The 15,508-nt window shown below is 38.0% G+C and overlaps 1 long non-coding RNA gene across 2 annotated transcripts in view; it reads right to left on the bottom strand.

Moving 5' to 3' along the window:
* LOC123383899 overlaps positions 1–15,508 on the bottom strand; it is a 162,554-nt gene that overhangs the window by 98,176 nt on the left and 48,870 nt on the right. For both annotated transcript variants that reach the window (XR_006594267.1, XR_006594266.1), the window contains one exon: positions 802–875. This is a non-coding gene — a long non-coding RNA (uncharacterized LOC123383899). The remainder of the gene's footprint in view (positions 1–801; positions 876–15,508) is intronic.

Raw genomic sequence — 15,508 nt, 5'->3', positions numbered from 1 at the left:
TGATTGAGTGTGAAGAGGCAAGGACTGAGAAATGTCCTGCTCTTCTCCAGTTTATATTCCTACTCTTATCTTCCTGGGACTTCCTATGGAAACATCCTGGGAACTCCCTTAAGTCAGCTAGTCAGGAATCTCAAAGAGAACTCAGAATTAAAACCAGCGACTGTGGGCATAGTGACTACATATTTGGAGCACACACTGAATACTTATCAAGGTGCAGACATTGCGTTAGATACTCTCTGGGGATATAAAGATAAATCGGAAGCAAGATTCTACGTGGAAATCCTAAATTCTTGGGATTTGCAATATTGATTTTTGGAATTAGCCATTTTTCAACCAAATTTTCTATAGAATTTTGAATCTTGAGATAGTTTTAATTCTCTTAACACGGAGATTTTCATATATTTCAAGTTCAAGATCTACATAAAGTATTTTAAAAACACTAAACACTATGAGGAAATGATACTACATGATCTTCTGATAGGTAGAAATATTTTTTTTTTAGTTTTTATTTTCTCCAGGTTTTTTTGTTGTTGTTGTTTGTTTGTTTGTTTGTTTGAGAGACAGAGGGAGCGCAAGCAGGGGAGGCACAGAGAGAGAGGAAAAATCCCAAGCAGGCTCAGCACTGTCAGTGCAAAGCCGATGTGAGGCTTGAACCTATGAACTGTGAGAAACTGAGCCAAAATCAAGAGTCAGACACTTAACCCACTGAGCCACCCAAGTGCCCCGAGGTGGAAATATTTTTTTATGCAGAATCATACTGTGCAATTGTATTGATTGGGAGAGAGATTTATTTTTACTCACCAACCTTCACCATTGAGAACCTTAATGCAGGATGTCTGTAGTCAGCAGTCAGGCTCATGTATCATGATTTCCACCTGAAAAACAGGTAGCAAAGGCAGCTTAATATGTTTTGGCATCATTGTCTAAAAATTGCGAGAGAGGTGTCTTGGTATGTCTGTGGTCTTACATCTTATGACAAAGTGGCTGATTAAGGGGACAGACACTAAAAATAACTGAGCTACAGTATCTTGTGTCAGTGACTAAAATGTGAGTTCTTACATCTCAATGCTTTCATTTATTTTTACTTTTTTTTCTCACTCTGTGTCATTGGTATGTACTTTAAAAATCAGGCACAAAATCATATTTTTGGGCTCAGTTGCCCTAATTGGCCTTTGCCTTAGCTGCCTTGGAAAACTCTTTTCAATACCGAAGTATGTAAGATCAAAGTTCTGGTCACAATTTAGTACATTTTGAGACACATTGGCATAGTCCTAAAATTCAAGCTTTGCATTCTGTATGCACAAAATGGAAAAATGTGGACTCCAAATGAGTTAGAAGAATCAGTAGCACTTCGTAAAACAACATTCTAAATAGAAATTTTAAGTTCTAAACAGATATTTCAAAGTCTCAATCCAAGTACAAAACCCTTTCCCTGTCTTCTGGTGGTTCTGACTAATATTAGATCCCTACTTAAAACCATTGCTACATTAGTCAATTTGTCTAATCACTATATATTAGTTTCCTATTGATGCTGTGACAAATTACCAAAATCTTAGTGGCTTCAAACAGTACAAATTTATTATCTTACAGCTGTAGAGGTCAAAAGCCTGAAGCGAGTGTTATGGGGCTCAACTCAGGGTATCAGCAGGGCTACTTTCTTTCTGGAAGCTCTGAGGCAAAGTTCATTTCCTTGTCTTTTCCAGCTATTGGCTGCCTGCATTCCTTGATCTATGAACACTTTTCCATCTTCAAACTTATCACTTCAGCCTCTTCATTTAAATTGTGTGGTTCCAAATGTACTTGTGTTTGTACTTTTCTAGGAACCACAGACTATCTAGCCTGGATACTTTTAAACTATATTATCAGTCTGAGTTGTTTTTCCATATGCTAGTACAGTAGCATGAATTCTGGACCCAAAATTAAGGATGAACTGGCTTTAAGGATCAATCCGCAAAGGAGACTTTAAAAAGCTCTTTATCCAGAGCTAAGGTCAATATGGACAGGTATCTGTATACTGTCTCCCTTTGGTGGAGGGGGGGGAGGCGGGCAGTTCGAGGTCACTCTCTGAGCATCTTTTTGATGTCCCTTCTTCACCAATCTCCAAACAAACTCCCACACTATTCTGGCCTTGGATTTTGCTTCCTGTCTCCCTACAGATAGAACTCACATTCTAGGGTTTCAATGCTTGCTAAACTCCACATTTTCACCTTCTCCTTATTTCTGGCCTCTAAGAATTTCCCTTACATTCCATTGGATTCAGTCATGCATTTACATTAATCTACCATTCTTGAAAGGTCTATATTGGGAAAATTTCTCCAAATATTTAGTCCGCCTTAAAAAGACCCTCCTTAAAGTTAAGCTTTGAAGAATGGGTCTTTGGACTTTAAAAGGCTCATAACATGTTGAAAAGTATAGTAGATATTTTTAAAAATAAGATACCCATAATTGTACAAAACAATTTTATTATTAAAGTCATAAAGTTAAACAGAATTACCTAAGTGAATTAGGTTATGTTTCTCTGTTTTTAATTCTAAGAAAGCCATAGAAATGAAGAGAGAGGGAGAGCTACAGCGAGAGCGGGAGCGAGAGTGAGAGTGAGAGAGAAAACACTCAAACAATTACAGAGCCACTCGGGGCGCCTGGATGACTCAGTCAGTTAAGCATCCAACTTTGGCTCAGGTCATGATCTCACATTTCACGAATTCGAGCCCCACATTGGGCTCTGGTGCCAGCTCAGAGCCTGGAGCCTGCTTTGGATTCTGTGACTCCCTCTCCCTCTCTGTCCCTCCCCCGCTCATGCTCTGTCTCTCTCTCAAAAAATAAATAAATAATTTTTTTTTTTTAAAAATTACAGAGCCACTCAACAAGGGATTGAGTTCTAAATAAACTGTTCAACAGACAAATGGATCATAAGATAAACTTGTTTTAGATAATATGGTTTTTGGTGAATTAACACAGAGCTGTACTGTACAGAGATCTCTGTTACCTCTCTTTCTATATTAACTTTTATCTCAGTTTTTTTTTAATTTGTACAATTAAGCTGGGTTGAATGACATGTGGGTGTGGCTCAGCTTTCTACTGAATAACAAGTGTCATTTTCTTCACCAAATACAATAGCTACTTGAGAAACCCCACAAGAAGATAATTAATAAAACAGTTGGATTGGAATATTTTCCTTTGGCTTATGTATCCAGCAATTACTGCCTAATAATATTTCAAACAAATTAGCTAACTTCTATAGTATTTATTTTGATGATAGCATTGTTAGAAATATATGATTGCCATCAACAGAGACATATTAACTTTCTCAACCAGCATCATAAAACAACTGGCCAAGTACCTATGCTGTTCAATGATTCTGGCTCCTTCATTTTGAAATTGCATTTGAGTGCTCAATGTTGAAAGATGATTGACCACAAGAGATGCTGAAATCTAAAAATACATAATGCAATTGATTCATAAAGCCAAGGTTGCTAATTGGGTAATATTGTGCCTGCCCATCAAGTGACTATCATAAATTTGACTAAGGTACCCTAGGATATTACATGGATTCTTTCACCCATAAAGTATATTTCATTAAATTAGACATTGCCTAGCACATTATGTATATTATAGTTTAAACAAAACTATTATACTATCACAAAACTGTTTCTTGAGTCCTTTAACCCGCCAGCACAAAATCCATGGATGCGAAACAGGAGTCATTAGAATAGGAAATAAAAAACTAATTAAAATGCCACGGTTGTATGCCAAAATTTGTTTTCCTAATGGCACTATTAGAGATCTAACATAGTTTTCTCTTATTTGTTTCAAAAGATTTAAAAACACAAGTTCCCTCTTACCTATTCTGGCATAAATAAAAAATCATTTGTGAGAAACATGCATAAATTATATACTGGTTTAATAAGATATTCTGTTCTCTTTGTTCATTCATTAAACATTGGCTTGTACACTAACTTATTCCTTTGTGTCAAAGGAAGCTAGGCACAAACAGCCTATGAACTGGTCACAGACATGGCATTTCCAAGTTACCAAGTTACTTCTGTAGTTAGTTACTGTTCAAAACTATATGTACCTCCAAATAAGGAACACTATTCTTAGGGTACAAATAACGTAAAAAATAAGAACAGACAATATAAATCCAGTACACTGTAAGATCCATAAGGGCTAAGACTCTTTCTTGGCCACATCAGCAGAGTGCCTCACACATACCAGGCACGCAATGTGTATAATCTTAAAAAATGATGGAATGTTTAGTACAGAAGGACCTGTTCTCGAAAGCTCACCATGTGCATGCACGTGAGTGTGCACACACATGCATGCACACTCACACACGTATGCCCCTTTGGAAGAGGAAATACAATTACATTCTTTTAATGTTTATTTTTGAGAGGGCGAGAGACTGAGTATGAGTGGGAGAGGGGCAGAGAGAGGGAGACACAGAATCACAAGTAGGCTCCTGGCTCTGATCTGCCAACACAGAGCCCTATGGTGGGCTCAAACTCACGAACCATGAAATCGTGACCTAAGCTGAAGTGACCTGAGCCGAAGTCAGACGCTTAACCTACTGAGCCACCCAGGTGCCCTGATTAGATCCAGATATTTAAAAACATACTCCCTGTCTCAGTTTCAGCTAACCTTCCCTAAACAAACCAAGACTGAGGAACATCTCAGTCCAACGTCAGTCATTAAAATAGTCCCAATGCCACTGAAATTTTAATGCTTAATGCGAAAAAAAAAAAAAAAAAAGGAACAGATTCCGTGTTCTGGTGAATGGGATTTCTTATCTCCTCCTAAAACTGAGCGCCACTGGCTACTCTATATTCTCCTTCCCTGCCTGTTTATTTGTGGAGGGGTATACAGCGATGACCAGAACCACAGGTCTAGGGACAAATTTAAGACATGTTATTTCTTCCTCACAGAAGACCTAGCCATGAAATATTTTAGAATAGTGTTGTGAGAATCTACTTTGAAAATGAAAGAATGTTTATTGAATCTTCAATATAATAATTATGTTTTTTCTACCAGCTCCTCAACGATGAGGAGTGAGTACCTCTTAAATTCAATGCTTGTGTCCAAATGACTCATGAGTCTACAGACAAGAATATCAGTATCTTAAGAACCACTTTTTGAAAGCCTCCCTGAGGCTACCCAAGTATATTAATAGCCAAGACATGTGCTGGGATGCTGTCAAATGAGAATTTAAGGTGAAAAGGACCCTATTTATCTTACCTGAAAAATGATTTTAGAAGACTAGTATTTAGCTTCGTTTATTGACTTTTTGAACTTTCTAACAGCTGGTAGACTTCTTGTGCCTAGTTTTGCAATCTTCTGCTCTTTCTTCCAACCTTCTAAACACTATATTTTTATAAGATTATTATTTCTCTGAGCTGAGATTGGAAAATGTTTTATCGAGAAGCATTTTCAGTTGCCTACAACTTGGTGAAAAGATACTTACTCTTGTTGTTGAATTTCTGCACTGTTACGGTATTTGGAGAAATATTGATTAATATGAGCATATTTTAAAACTGCTTCTAGTTCACCAGTCAACTTTTAACCTTTCTTTAGGCTGCAGTCTCCTCGAAAGATGCACTAAGGAGTGATTTTTGCTACTACTTCCTCACCTTTCCTCTACCTTTATTTTTAAATCTTTTCTAAATGTTTTCACTTGGGAAAAAACTAAACTTTATGCTTAGAGGCCCGAAGCAATCTGAAATATGACCAGAAGCACAAAAAAAAAAAAAAAAAAAACCCAAAAAACAAACAAACAAAAAACACAGAAAAATGACAAGAAAACTGGGTAGATATGAATGTATATCAAGCCTTCCAAGCACACTTATTGTCCCATGGTTAACAAACATACAAGTGAACAATATATGTGTAAGTCAGGAAACAGAGATGGGTCATCCTATTTACAAAATCCCTGGAAATCCCAATCACTATTATTGTCATTCATCAAGAGATTTCATTCTCATAATTTGCAAAGAAAATACTTTTAATTTCTACCACTAAAAAAAATATGTTGTACAAAATACAATTGCATGAACAGAATGGACAAGTTAGGAATGATGTATGGACATTAATCTTGCAATTTTACATTTAAACACTGCACTGATCAAAATGTGTGTCATTCACTTCCAAGTTACTCATGTCACTCTGTATCAGGGAATACAGATCCTTCCCAAACCCAAAAGGGTCTGGGAAAATAACGCATCCCTGTTCTTTATCTTTCTACATGCTATCTCAACAACCTCTCTTGAGAAGCTGTTTCCCCAATTACCCTTTGCTACACAACAAATTGTCAGAAAACTAGTGGATTGCTTTAATAAAACAATTCCTGTGCTGATTTTGCGACTCATGTGGCTGAATCAGCTGGAAGATGAGAGACTGGAAGATCTAAGCTGACTTTACTCACAAGTCTGATACTTGGTTCTGGTTGTGACCTGGGAAGCCTCAGTTCACCAAATGGCTTCCCATCCTTCATTAAGTGAGTCTCTTCATGTGGAGGTCTCAGGGTGGCCTTTCCAGAATGCAAAGACAGAAACCACAAATTCTCTGAAGAGAATTCACACAGTGTCACTTCTGGCACGTTTTCTGCTGGTCAAACAAATTATAAGATCAGCCCAGATTCAAGGTGTAGAGAAAAAGACTCCACTTCTGGATGGAAGGAACACTAAAGTCATATTGCGAAGGGGCCTGGTACAGAGGTTGGAGGAATCTGTGGTCATTAAATAATCTACCACACCTGGTTAGAAAGGCCAATTTCCCAGTTCATAGGGCAGGTGGACATCTATCCTGGACACTGGACTGTGGCACATACAGATATGGACTATAGCACATATGATATGTGTCAAGCATTTGAAAAACATGTTGTCCAATATTATAAATATTAAACATCCCACACAATTTTCAAGTAGAGTAATCTAAAACTATGGTAAATAATTTTCTCCCAGTTAAGCCAAGAACTTGATGTCGTAAGCCTCATGCTTTATGCTTCAAATGTTTATTTATCTTGAGAGAGAGCATGAGCGGAGGAGGGGCAGAGAGAGAGAGAGAGAGAGAATCCCAAGTGGGCTCTGCACTGGGCTGTGCAGAGCCCAATGCGGGGCTTGAACCACAAAATGCGAGTTCATGACTTGAGCCAAAATCAAGAGTTGGATGCTTAACTGACCAAGCCACCCAGGCACTCCCATACTTCAATCCAATATTTCTTGTTTTGTGTCTTACAAGACAATACAGTGGCTCAGAATTCAGCTCACGATAGGCCAACTGGGTCACCATTTCTAAACTAAATAGTGTTTTAAATCCTCTTTTGAACAATACTATATGCCAAGAGATATGAGATAGGCCTATATAAGATAGGCTTTGGATAGAAAAAATAGGTAAGGGCACACTGAAATGGTAGAGATTCACTCCAAGTGATTTGAGAGAATAGGGGAAAGGAATCTCATCCACCTTAACCTGGAAGACAGCTGAAATAATGATTTGACTACCATAAAGATACATCTCTGTTTTCACCTTTTGTACTGTATTTTTCTTTTTTAAAATGTTTATTTATTTATTTTGAGAGAAAGAGAGAGCATGAGCATGAGCAGGGGAGGGGCAGAGAGAGAAGGAGAGAGAGAATTCCAAGCACGTTCCACCCCCAGCGTGGAGCCCAACATGGGGCTTGATCTCATAAACTTGAGATCACGACCCAAGTGGAAACCAACAGTTGGATGCCCAACCAATGGAGCCACCCAGGCAGCCCTGCACTATGTTTTTTCAAATGTCAGATTATATCCTACAGAATCTACAAGAAAAGCATAAAAAAAAATTTTTAAGCCATGTAAACAGAGAAGATGGGTTAAAATTCAGATCTACTTTATATTATTTAAATTCCAGTGACAGCATCTAAATGACACAACCTAGTAAGCTTTCACTAGCTATGCCTTGATGAATGTAAAGATAGATAAATAACATAATTAATAGTATTTATTTTATCTAATTTAAACATCTCCAATATTTGTACTATAAATAACGCCGGTCATTAATACTGTAAGTACTTTTTAATTTTATCTCATTATAGCAAATACCTACAAAACACAGCTTCCTGTCCCTTTGCTTCTAGGTAAAGAATCTCTAGATTACAGAGAGGGTCATTTCCTACACATATATGCACATATGTCTTTGTGCACTGAAAGTGGAAGATTTCTTTCAATTTTAAATGTTTTCCTTGAACAATGATCAATTTTTTTGTGAGCAGTATTTTATCTTTTAATTTATTTTAACTGCTTGAAATGGACCAGCTGCAGAGTGGGAAGTGTGTTGACATTTATCTGAAGTCTTATCTTTATTAAATCACTTGTATTATTGCACTACATAAACAACTTAATAAACACAGCAAATACTTATCTAACTAGATTCAGTAAGTCTATTGAGCTAGCCAATTTACTCTTAATTTTCTGAAAAAGATAAAACCTCCTGTATCAGTTGAGTCACTGGGGAAATTAAGTCTTCAGTTATCAAATCTGTTACCAAATCCGAAGTACCCCCCATGAGTACTTGGAAGGCTTTTGATTCTTTCTTTTCTATAGACACCCAACGGAACTGTATAGTGACCTTTCTACTCATTCCACTTGACAAATGTAAATAGTCAGGATGGTTTTTTTATTCCTACCTTCCCCCAATACCCCAATAACTTTCAGTTGTCCTTTGCCATACTTGATATTAGCAAGAGATTATTGGTTTTTTTCTTCAAATACACACACTCATATTCACCATAAAGAAAAATGAGATTGGGTTTTCCCAAAATGAAATCAAGTGTAAAGTTTATAATGCTCTTTGTGGTCTGTGCTGTCCAATATGGTACCATCGACCACATTAAAATTTAAATTAATTTAAAATTTAGATTAATTATAATTATATAAAATTAAAAATTCTACTTCTCAGTCACACTAGCTGTATCTCAAGTGCTTAGCAGCCATATGTGGCTAATGCCTACCTGGTTAGACATCACAGAGATAGAACATCTCCTTCATGGAAGGAAGTTCTGTGGGACAGTGTTAGTCTAAACAACAGAAACAATGACCAATATGTGGTCTGGTATGAACACCTTCAGTTTTTGTGTGTTTTTTTTTTTTTTTTTTATTCTAAGGCCATTTCTTCTAATCATATTTTAAGGTACTTTTTATCACATTTTTTAAATGCAAAAAAAGTATACTGAAGGCTCTTTGTCCCATTTTTCAAGACAATCCCTTCACCACCCGTGGAAACCACTATACTGAAGTTGATGAGCATCTCTCCCACACATTTTTAAAATATATTTTTCCTGGGGTGCCTGGGTGGCTCAGTCAGTTAAGTGACTCTTGGTTTTGGCTCAGGTCATGATCTCATGGTCCAGGAGTTTGAGCCTCTCATCGGGCTCTGTGTTGACAGTGCAGAGCCTGGTTGGGATTCTCTGCCACTATACTGCTCATGCTTGCTCTCTCTTTCTCTCTCTCTCAAAATAAATAAACTAAAAAAAATATATATAATAAAACTTTCCAGTGAAGAGAAAGAATTAATAATATTATCTTTTCATAGTTTCATGTAATGCTTCTTACATTTACTTTTTGCTCCACTAGAGGACAGATATATGATCTCTGTCATGTGGTAAAAGGTGCTTGAATGAACCACCAACGGCAGGCTGTAAGCAGTATGACCCAACTCACCTTCCTGAGAAACAACATAAAAAGTCAAATATTTATTTTTAATATTCAAGTCAGTTACTTGAGTTCTTAGAGTATCTGGGTTACAATTGCCTCCCTCCTGTGACATGCAAACATCAGATTTCTTAGTTTGAAGGTGGAAGTAATTTTTCTAGTCATCTCTAAGACAAAGCTGGAGAATATGCTAAACTGACCTCAGGTCCTTCTTCACCTCTGCTTGTTCTGTCTCCAGGATTTGGCAGGCATGTTGAAAATAGGCCACCCACATTATCAGAATGAGTTATATGCCAAGTACTTTACATATCATATTTTATTTAATCCTAATGAAAACCCACAGAAGAATGCATATTTGGATTCAAGGCTCAGAGAAATTAAGAAATTAGCAAAGATTGTGGAACTAGGAAATAATAGACCTTAAGTTCAAGACATTTGTCTGAAATTAAAGCTCTTTAAACACCAATTTTTTAATAAAGACTTAAGAATCATATAGTTAATTAAGTAATTCAGAAAAACTAAATTCCAGCCCATTTTGACCAAACTAGTTATGTGAACCTGGCAACAGTAGTACTGACCACAACTCTTTCTAGTATTTTACTTAAAAAAAATAAATACAGGGGCGCCTGGGTGGCTCAGTCGGTTAAGCGTCCGACTTCGGCTCAGGTCATGATCTCACGGTCTGTGAGTTCGAGCCCCGCGTCGGGCTCTGTGCTGACAGCTCGGAACCTGGAGCCTGTTTCAGATTCTGTGTCTCCCTCTCTCTCTGACCCTCCCCTGTTCATGCTCTGTCTCTCTCTGTCTCAAAAATAAAATAAACGTTAAAAAAAATTTAAAAAAATAAATAAATAGATACTATCACCTAAAGCCTCCATAGTCTCACTTATACAACTGGAGGATTAAATTATATGATTGTTAAGACTTCTTCCAAGGCTAAAATTGTGTGAATCTAAATGGAAAAAAAAATCATTAACAAATGTTGATTAAGATACATTTGTTATAATAAGTCTTCTATCAAAGAGAGACAAAAAAACAAATCTCTGTTCTCAAGGATCCAATAATATAAAGTAAATACCAATAACTCACACATATAAAACATGAAATAGAGGAATAAACAAATATGACATACCTGTTAAATCTAGTGAATGTTAAAGGTTCAAATAAAAATGAATAGTGGAAAATGTAAGCCACAATTCAACTTTCAGTTATGTATATAATGGAAGCTCCATGAGGGCAAGAGATATGTCTGTTTGGTTTGCTTCCCACCATTGTACACCTAGAATTGTGATTCCCACCAAATGATCACTCAGTAAATATGTGTTGACTGGACAAATAAATGAATGAATAGGCATTATTAAATAAATGGCGGGGGGTGGGGCGGGGAGGTGGAGATGGGAGCAGGAAGAAGAGCAGCCTCCAGGCATCCCAACTTCACAAAGGCTCTGGGCACCAGGCATCTGACATGTGCCCTCCCCACTGCCCACATGCCCAACAGGAAGGGCAGCTCAGATCCTCAGTTCCTCTAGAGAACTCTAGAGATCGGCAAGGTTATCAGCCAAAACTGCTTCTGCAAGAGTGGAAACGGAAACCAAAAATGGCAGCAGGAGAGGTTAAATCTTTGGACAAAAGGATGAAACAAAAGGGGAGAGGAGAGCAAAGGGAAAACAGGTCAAGGGTCTATCCAAGAATCTCAAGATTAAGCTGCAGAAAATGGAGAAACTAGACAAGAGGAGAGTGTAGCCTCCGAAGAAGCAGCAGAGGAAGAAGCCAAATCTGATTCACACCACCTACATGTCTTATTAATGGTCCCTGTCTCCCTTCCTGAACAATCCAGAGGAATATTTTTACCAATTATTTTGTAAACAGGCATTTTTTTGGTGAAAACACTTTTAATAGGGAGGGTATCCCCCTTTCCTATTTTTTACATGGAAGCGCTTTTTTGAAGGGGCAAAATCATTTGCTCATTGTTTATGTTTTGGTACAACCAGAAAATAGTGAAATATTGAATTATTCCAGGTTTTGAGTGTCTTGGGTGTTGGCTTAACATTCCATAGATTGGGGGAGTGCTAGTTTCTACACCTATAACACAAAACATGCTGAATGGCAATTTGGAGTCAAGGTTGTGCATTTAATAGGTCTTCAACATTTTAAGTCAATTTTATTCCCATGTTTTTAGTAAAATCATTCCCAAAAGAAAACCACTTCTTGATCCTGGCTCTTCCCTGTCAGAATTGTATGTCCTCTGCCACATCATTCAGGGGTCGTGGTAGCCCAACTTTTCTAATAACTTTGTTAATGTGCCGTGAAAGCCTGAAATTTGGGGTATGTAGCATATATATTATATTGTGAATTAGTGGGACCTATAATGTAACAGCCAATCAATATTTGAAGATATTGGTAACTGACATCCTCTTAAAGAAGATCTGCCTGTGAATTTTGAGCTGGAAAGTCACCAGAATAACTGCTTAGAAAAGAGTCACAACTGTAGGACTTTGGAGATCATCAGCATGAATGTTGAGAATTGTGTATAAATTGAAATATCTATGTATTGATCCTCAAAATAAACAATAAAATCTCAATTATGAAAGAAAATAAATAATACATACATACATACATACATACATACATACATAAAGTAACACGATCTTTTATATCTCAATTCAATGTCTCTTAGGGCCCTATGCAGCAAGAAAGATAGTCAGTGAAAGTATAATTTACTGAGGCCAGTTTACAGAAGTTAAGAGACAGAGTTTGTCTGTTCATTGACTAACACAAGGAACATGAGAATACCTACCTATCTTGGTCAGTTAGAACTTCTATAACAAAATACCATAGACTGAGTAGCATAAACAACATATATCAATTTCTCACAGTTCTGGAGGCTGGGAAGTCCAAAATCAAGGTACTGGTAAGGACCCTATTCCTGAAATGCCATCTTCCCAGCACATCCTTCCACGGCAGAGAACAGAAAAAGCTCTCTCATGTCCCTTTTTATAAGGGCACTAATTCCATCATGAGGGCTTTGTTCATATAATCTAATTACTTTCCAAAGGCCCATCTACAAATACCATCACACTAGGGATTAGAGTTTTGTGATATGAATTTGGGATGGCAGGAGAGCAAATATTTAGCCCACAGCGCTAGCTCAATGGGCTTCTATTATGTGGCTTCATTGGTATGTTTGTTATTAAAAGGTCATCTTCTCCCAGCCTGACCTTGGCAGGAACTGGAAGCTAGGGCATGATTTTGGAGGATTGGAGGAGAAGGGATGTTGCTCAGAGGGCCTACCTGGGACAGTTACACCGGACTAAGCGCTATCACCAACAGCACTGATAAGCACTCTCAGTGCCTTGCTGTAGGCAATTCTTCTGGCCATCCTTGGGGAGTAGTCGCTGTGCTCATCGGAAGTTCTCACCACTGTGGGGTGAGGACCCGTTTTCCCAGCTACCCACCTACATCGGGCATTGTCCAGTAGAAAGGCTTGCACGCCTACCCTGAGACTTTGCTAGGCTCCAATGTTGACTGCCTGTATACAGCTAGCAAGCATCCTACAGGAGAGCGTGAGGCAGGATAGTGTGAAGGCGAAAGCACATACCCCAGGTGCCAGATGAGGCCAGCTGATCAGGGAACCCACCCCAATTACATTAACGTTTCCAGATCTGAGATACGTCAACAATCTGTGCTATGTGTTTCAAAGAGAAAAAGGATGCACAGCCACAGAAACTCCACATATCCATTCATCAATGGCATTAAATACATTATTTTAAAATGTATTATTATTAACCAAAAATTTCTACCACCGATACAACAACAATTAGCTAAAGAGAATAATGGTAGGTGTTTATTCTAAATTGTTTATTTGCTTTCATGGCTAACATTTTTTTAAATATCAACCTGTGTGAAAGCTTTTTAGAGCGGTAATTTGACACAGAAAGTATCTTAATAATCTTTACTTGTTTCCACATTTTATGAATGAGAAACTGGGGCCTGGAGGGGTTAAATAACTTGTGCTAATGTTAGGAATGCAATTCTCCCTTTCACCATTTACTCAAGCCTTTCTCTGGCAAGGAGTTCTTTTTATTGCCCAGGAAATAAAGGTGTATGATTTTTCCAAGCAGTTGGAAAATTTCTGACTGTAATATTTTGATTGTCTTTGAACTCATCAAGATATCTTTATTTTTCATAACATGTAAATCATGAGTGGCAGGGGGGAAGCAATTATTTCTCTATTTCCAAAAATACATGGTAGCACCACATGGCCACTGAACTTCCAAAAAATTCTAGCCGTGTTGCTCTGATGCCAACTACTCACACACAATCTTTGCATATAGGAAATCTGAACCAGGAGAATTTTTGTAGCTGCAAATAGGAGATTAATGAGACTATTAGAACCACATGAATCTACCATCAAACACTTCAGAATGACCCCTTTGTCACCCACCACCAAATAAGGTTTAAGAGATGATATTCTTAAAGCAGTTCAAGCACATCTTGAAGGAGAATTAAGAAATGGGTGATGGAAGTCCCTTATCTTGATTCCAACTAAAGAAAGCTCTAGCTATAATTATAGCTACAGACCAATGAAATAGATTAACTCACTTCCATCAGAATTAAACGTGCGGGTTTAGGAATCGTCAGGTCTCAGCTGCAATTATGGAATCCTAGTGTCGATCCAGCTCAGTGACCTCAGGCAAATAATACCATTTCTCTGAGTCTGTTTCTTTAACTGCAAAATGGGGACAATAACAAGAACTTCCTCCCGGGATTGTTACAAGGATTAAAGGAGTCATCTGGTAGTGCTAGGAGTTGACCTCTGTTCCCCCTCAAAATATGTCGAAGCCCTCACTCCCAGTACCTGAAAATGTGAGCTAATTTGGAAAAAGAGTGTCTTTGCAAACATGACCAAATTAAGATGATGTCCTACTGAATTAGCGTGGGTCTTTAGCCAATGTGACTGGTGTCCTTCTAAGAGGAGGAGACACTTAGAGGGAAGAAATCCACAGGAAGACAGAGGCAGAGAGGGGTGTTGAGCTGTCGTGAGCTAAATTGTGTGCAGCTACAGGAGCCAGAAGAGACATTGGGGGAAATGTGGCCCTACCAACACCTGGATTTTGAGTCTTTAGAATTGTAGAAAAATATTTTTTGTTGTTGTTTTAAGCCTCCCAGTTTATGGTATTTGGTTAGAGCAGCCACAGGAAATTAATTCAGTAAGGTTTTCACACAGTGCTTGGCACAGAGTGAGAGCTCAGGCTGTTATTATTATTACTCGGGAGTGATGTGTGTTTTGCTTTACATAGGGAGGGGTAAGTCATACATTGTATTCTAAATCATATCATAAGCTTCAGGGTCTTTCTTAGCACAGACCCCTCAGGGAAGTCACCTTTCCAGTGTCCAGGGCTCTTAAGAGCTACTTTGTCCCATCAAGGAAATTGTACCACTTGTCTTGTTATATAGCAGAAAAAGTCTGTGGAATCCCTTCTGGCCCAAGGCCCAGCCCAGGGAAGTTGTCTCTAGTTCATTCTCAAATCTTCACAACTGCCATTTCCCCCACAGAATTACAAATAACCTCCTACCAGAAGTGATGGATTCCCACTGGTGTGTGGAAAATCCACACACCCACTTTTGGCCACACTCTGCTTGAACAAACTGAAGTACACGCCCTTCCCCCCTTACACATTTTAAAGTACAGAAAAGCCTTCAGCACTCAGCAAAGGTATAAGTTCTTCATACCTATAGTGTCCTCATAGTGTCTTGAAGGATCATTGTATTGTAAAGTTCAGGTTAAATTTGCATTTTCATGAATTGGGTTTCCTTAAAGCAGGTCA

This window comes from Felis catus, chromosome A2 (assembly GCF_018350175.1).
Source record: "Felis catus isolate Fca126 chromosome A2, F.catus_Fca126_mat1.0, whole genome shotgun sequence".
Lineage (NCBI taxonomy): Eukaryota > Metazoa > Chordata > Mammalia > Carnivora > Felidae > Felis > Felis catus.
The sequence above is the reverse complement of the archived record's forward strand: the minus strand, read 5'-3'. Positions and strand labels throughout refer to the sequence as shown.